We start from the raw sequence: 6,660 nt of genomic DNA on the forward strand, positions 1-6,660 counted from the left end.
ATAATATATATATATACACCATTTTCTATCCCTTTTCTGCCCTTTCTACCTTCCCACCTCCTTCCCCTGACTGCTTTCTCCTTCTCCAAAATATATGCCTCCCTGTGTCCTACTAGTTCTACTTTATTTTGCTCCGCAATTAACTTATATTTTGGATTTCTTATATAAGGCATATTTGAGGACCCAATAATGTAAAGTTGTTCATAGCTATCTCCACACGTAGTCACTTTCTGCCTCTGACATTCTCCTATATGTTCACCCCTCCCGTGCCTACATTTTCACGAGGCTGTGTTCAGTATTTACAGCTAGGAAGTTGTGGGTGTTTTAAGAAGTAGGACTCATAGAATCTAAGCTTATTAGAGAAGTCAGTAATGACACCAAAATAAGAAATATAGTAATAGCTACTAATTAATGACCCTGTACTCAGTGCTAGACTCTGGGCTGGGTCCTGCCATACTTTCCTGTACACTTCTCTCAACAAGCCCCAGGGTGGGCATTGCTAATCCCACATAATCAACAAAGCACTGAGGTGAGGAATTGTGTGTTTCACACATGTTCACACAGGTAGGAAGTGATAGGGCCAGGACATAAACTTAGGTTCATTTACTCATAAAGACTTCTCTAATAATCGCCTCCACACATAAATTATTATTCTACTGTCTCTGGTTTCCAAAGGAAACATGCAAGTGGCAAGAATATAAGAGTTAAGGGCAACATAGGTTATATATCCTACATCTAATTATATATATTACAGTGATCTTCCTTTTTTCTTTTTATTCACTTAACAAAGAGTTAAGGGCTTTTCTACTAATTCCAGGTCCTTTGATGAAAGTTGATTTTGAAAAGTTTTCCTCTTTTGAGAACAATGATTCTCTTTGGATTCTTTTGGCTTTCCTGTTTCTACAGTTTGTTCTTCCCTAAAAATACTGGTCAGAACTTAGAAAGGAAGGCCTGCAAATTTTCCAGAACTAGACTTCTACATACTCATTTGAATACTACCTCATAATGCTGATGCTCTTACTAAAAATATGTATTAAACTTTTATTATTTTTCACTTATTGTGCCATGCCTTTTTGATACTATTATAACCTCAATTCTTAGTTGGGTAAACTGAGACACAGAAAGACTAAATAATTTGCCAAAGACCAAACAGGTAAAGCACAACAGCCTGGGAATATATATGTAAACTATCATGATGAACTGTCGTAAATACTCTAACAGACTATATATAGAGTGCTTTATGAGTGCACTGAAGGGATTTTTACCTACATCTGTGGTTGAGAGGGAAGGCTTCACAGAGATTGTGGCATTGGCCTGAATTCCAAAGCAGAAAGGTTGATGTTTAACAAGCCAAGAAAATGGGGAATGGTATTTCTGCTAGGGAGAGAAATAAACATTAAAGCAAGGAGATGAGGGAGTGGCAATTTAATTAGGAAGAGTAGCAAGTAACTCAATGTAGCTAGAGTATAGGTTTTGGTTAGTGAGATGTGAAATGAGAGTAGAAAGATAGTTTGGGATTAGTTATATCCTGAACAGTGAGACATGCCTCATCTTGTTAGTTGGCATGGAGGAAGAATAAAAAAGTTGAAGAATGGGAAGAGAGATGATAGTACTAACAACACTTATCTAACTCTTACTGTATGTCAGGTACCATTTTAAGTGCTTTCCATAATTTAACACAGCTAATGCCCATAACAACCCCATTGTATGCATAAACCATTTTCTTATCTCCACTTTATAACTGAAAAAACAGGTAGTGAGATAAATAGCTGCGTGAGATTCATAGCTAGTCAGTGGCTTCAGTGAAAGCTAAACCCATGCAGTTTAACCTAAGAGGTTTTCTTCTTACTAATATAATGTACCAGAATTTTTGTGTGTCTCCAAGATAATATTTCTAGAGACAGTATAGAGAACGGGTTAAATACTGAGATTGGGGATAAGGAGGTGTACTTGCACTGGTCAATAAGGAAATACTTGGGATCTGAACAAGGTTAGTGAGTGTAGTCTCCAAAATCAGGTTGGAGAATTTAAAAGAACTGTAACTTGTTTGTGAGGGTATCAACTGATGGAGATGTACAAAATGGTGTTTGCAAACTTAAATAATCAAAGAGGGGAGAAGTTAGACAATTAATTTAGAGATGGAAATAGAACTCTAGGGAGTGGTGGAGATTGTTCAAGAATAGTGTCTACCTTGTCTCAAGAGAGCAGTTTTTCTGAGGTTCTAGTGGATTTCTAACATTTAAAAATGTGACAGTATTAGACTCCACTTTCACCAAAGGAGTTTTAGATGTGAATCTTTATGGATAATCCCCTGATTTTTAAATGTTGGTAAATAACTTAAAAAGTAGAAAAACAATCTCATATAATTCAGTGAAAATAAAGCTTCCAGCTGTATTAAGGCTTGCAACTATCAGCTTAAAACCTCTACAATGATTCTGAATTTGGCAACTAAGAGAAAATTATTGTTTTCTGAGGGTGTAGAGATAAAGACAGGTTAGTGGATAGGTGAAGATGTATTAGAGCTTTGGATGTATTTCTGTAGCTACTTGGTGAGTGGATCAGAAAAATGCTTGGGAACAGATAATGTCATGAAGTAGAAGGTACAAAAATACTCTAAGAGCAAATATCACTAATGGAAGAAGAGAATTCTTAGTAAGTGACATAGCCATAACCAATGTCATCATCAATGGTGCTATATTAAGTTCAAATTGCTTTGCTTTTTTTTTACATTTCAGTTTATTGCCAAGTACTTTACATCCATTGTCTTAATAAGCCTAACAGCAGCCTTCTGCATTAGATATTATTATTAATATTACTATTGCCTATTTTACAGATGAAGGTGAATCTTAAGTGATAAAACTGGGACTCAGACTCAGATTTTCTGGTTGTCACTATTCCTCTAGAAAGACAAGCAGGAGCGTAGAGAATGGGAGGCTAGAAATAGGAAATGAGAGCTTCTACTTACCCATTTGAAAAATTAAATGTGTTATTTTGAGATAATTGTGACACATGCAGTTGCAGCAAATAATATAGAGAGATCCTCTGTGTGCTTTACCCAGTTGTCACCAGTGGTAACAATTTTGCAAAACTATGATAGTATTTCATTATTGTAGTATATTATTCAGGGCATTGACAGTGATACAGTTAAGATAGAGAATATGTGCACTCTGTACATGTTTTACAAGATGTAACAATTTCTTTTTTATTAATACATGCTTGCAGTTTCTAATGTTTGCACTCCTTGTGTAGACTTCGTACATGTACATAACACATCTTAATTCCTTCCATCATCCCTCCTTCTTTGTTTCTTTCTGCCCAACTTCCACCTCTTGATCACCTCATTTGAGAAAAATATATCTTCCTACTTCCTATTATCTATCTTTTATTTTGTCCTTTATTTATAATTTGAGTTTATCATATAAGAAAAACCATGCAATACTTAAGCTTGTGGGTCTAACTTATTTTGCTTAACATTATGGTCTCAAGATTCATACATTTTCCTACAAATGATTCAAGTTTATCTTGCTTTATAGTAGAGTAGTATACCTTTGTGTGTAAATACCACATTTTCTATATTTATTTGTCTGTTGATGGACACACAGGCTGCTTCAAAGATTTAGCTATTATGAATTGTGCTGCTATAAACATGGACATGCATGTATCCCTGTAATATGATTTGCTAGTTGTGTTTATCTTTTTATTTCCTTATTGTTTTTGTTTTGTTATTGATTTCTACTCTTACTTTTTGTTATTTTTCCCTTATATTTGCTGTATGTCTATTTTTCTCAGTTCTTGAAGTAGGCAAAGATTATTGATTTGAGAATTTTCATCTTTTCAGCATTGCTTTACCTCCTTCAGATATTTCTTCTTTTAAATCACAGTTTATTTTGAAGTATGGTGTGTTGTTTAGTTCTAAATGTTTGTAAATTTTCCTGTTATGTTTCTGTTACTAATTTCTAGTTTGATTACATTGTGGGTATAGAGAACACTTTGTATATTGTTAATCCCATATGGTTATGATGTATAATTCTTTCTATATGTTGTTAGGTTTGGTTGCTAGTATTTTGTATCCTTGTTTATAACAGATATTGGCCAATATTTCACTTTTCTTTCTTCTACTTGTGCATAGCCATTACCAACATTGGTAATAGCAGACTCCAGTCTTTAAAAATATTTGTTATGTTATACCAGTTCAATTAGTGGTTCTAGGGGCAGGGGATTTAGCTCAGCAGCAAAGTGCCTGCCTGGCAAGCACAAGGTCGTGAGTTCAGTTCCCGGTACCGGAGAAAAACCAAAAAAAAAAAAAAAAAAAAAACAATTAGTGGTTCTTTCCTATGAGAATAGCATTCATAGTATTTGGGTCTAGGGGTTTCCTTGGCAGATAATATTCTGAATACAAATTCGATCTTTATTTGTTTTAGGTCTATTAAGATTTATGTTTTGTTATGTCATTTTCAGTAGTGTCATTTGGGTAATTGAATATTTTATCTAAATTCTCATTGAAATATACTTTTTCATTATATTCTTATACTTTTAAATTAAATTTAATTAACAATAATTGTGTTAAAGAGCTTTCTATAAGGTTGATATTAATGCCACTTCTTTTATTTTTTTAATGAGGTAAGTTATTTCAGTATTATTTAATATAATTGTATTATTCAATATTAATTTATTATTTAATATAGTTGTAATCAATTTATTGTTAATAATTAATTAAGTAATAATTAACTATTTAAGATAGTTCATATTATTTTATATATTGTATTATTTAATATATTTTTAAAAATTAATTTTCTCAATCTTTTAAAAGAACCAATTTGTTCTACCAAATTTTCAATTTTTCTATTCTCTTTTGTTAATTTTCACTCTATATTTATTTTTACCTTTATCTTGCTTTTAAAAGGCCTATTTTATCTTTCCCTTTTTAGTACTTCTTGGTGGGAATTTAGTTTATTGAATTGAGAGTATTTTTCCAAATATAAATATTCCTTTAAATACTCCTTTAGCTGTTTGCATGTTTTGTTTTGTTGTATTTTGATTTTAATTTATCTCAGGATGTTTTCTAATTTCTTTTTTGATTCCTTCTCTCATCTGAGAGTGTTGCTTAGTTTCCACATATTTGTGAATTTTCAAAATCTCTTTCTGTAGTTCATTTCTAATTTTATTTCATTGTAGTGAGGGATGACACCTTGTAAGATTTCTAGCCTCTTAAATTCATGAGGGTTCATTTTTGGCCTTGTATGTGATCCATCCATGGGAACATTTTATGTGTACTTGAGAAGAATGTATATATTCTGTTACATTAATTTTCTGTAGCTAGTGTAACAAGTTACCTCAAGTTTGTTGGTTAAAACAACAGAAACATGCTCTTACAAATCTGGTGACAAGAATTTTGGAACAGGCCTTTCCTTCTTAATTGCTGTCAGAATTCCTTGAATTGTGATTCTATCAATACAATCCCTGCCATTTTGGTGGCTTCCATACTGGGGAATTTCCATCAGTCTATCTGTGCTTTATTGCATCTTGCAGTGTGTTATTGAACGGATCTGCTGAGTTTCTTTAAATCACTGTATTTTTCAGCTATCTGTTCTCTATTTGGTTCACTGTATATCTTCTATTTCTTTGTTGCAGATTTCTACTTTTTCAGTTCCTTTTCAGCATGTTTGTAGTAGCTTGTTGAAGCATTTTTATCTAAACTGCTTTGAAATGCTTCATCAGATAATATCTCTGACCTGTCCGTATTGACATCTATTGTATTTTTTCATTCAGTTTGATATCTTTCTGGCTTTGTGGCCTCAGGTTTGTTCTGGTGTTTACCAGGCTGCTTCTTTCTTATTCCCTTTCCTACCGAGACCAGGCTTTTGTTAGGGCATTTGTCTAGGTCTGTGTTTTTATTTTTCCTTTTTTTCTCCTTTGATAAGGGGCTAAAAGAATACACCAGGATCTCAATATTATGTTGTTTATCAGGTCCTAAATTCCCTGGGAGTTGTCCATCTTTTTTCTCCAGCCATATTTGTTTTATATATATATATATAAGGAAAAAGAAAAATTACTTTTTCTGGTGTTTCTTTATGTCAACAATGAATGTTTTATTTACCTATTTGAAACTCTAATTATTTACATTTTAAAGTTATGCACAAATTGTTATGGTTGATACATTGTGTCAACTTGAGGAGTGTAGAAGCTTAACTAAGTAACTCAGCAGTTCTACATCCTGGGGTGAAAAGGACATGCCCTTCCTGCTCTAGGATGTTGTTCACTGTGTCAATGTGAGAAGTTTAGAGGGTTAACTAAGTGCTGAGCAGGGGCCCAGGGTCCTTACTTTGTATTCATCGTGAGCCTGTGCAAGAGGAGGGCATGGAGATTATGTGAGCGCTACATGCCCCCTGGGTGGGGGTAGCCTGCTTACAATATAAGGGAGGAAAAGAGGCTTGTTCTTCCCACCCTTTGCTCTTGCTGCTTTTGCTGTGTTATGCTGCCGTATGCTGCCTTGAAGTGTTGCCCCTGTGCCCTGCCACCCTACCTTGCAGCCAGCTAATTATAGACTGAAACCTCCACAAACTGTAAGCTAAATGAACCTTTCCTTCCTTTATTTTGGGCGTTGGGTATTTTGTCTCAGCAACGGAGAGAAAATCAACCAAGACATAAATAAAAAGAAGA

The sequence above is a fragment of the Chinchilla lanigera genome, unplaced genomic scaffold, assembly GCF_000276665.1.
Source record: "Chinchilla lanigera isolate Chin_1 unplaced genomic scaffold, ChiLan1.0 scaffold00010, whole genome shotgun sequence".
NCBI lineage: Eukaryota > Metazoa > Chordata > Mammalia > Rodentia > Chinchillidae > Chinchilla > Chinchilla lanigera.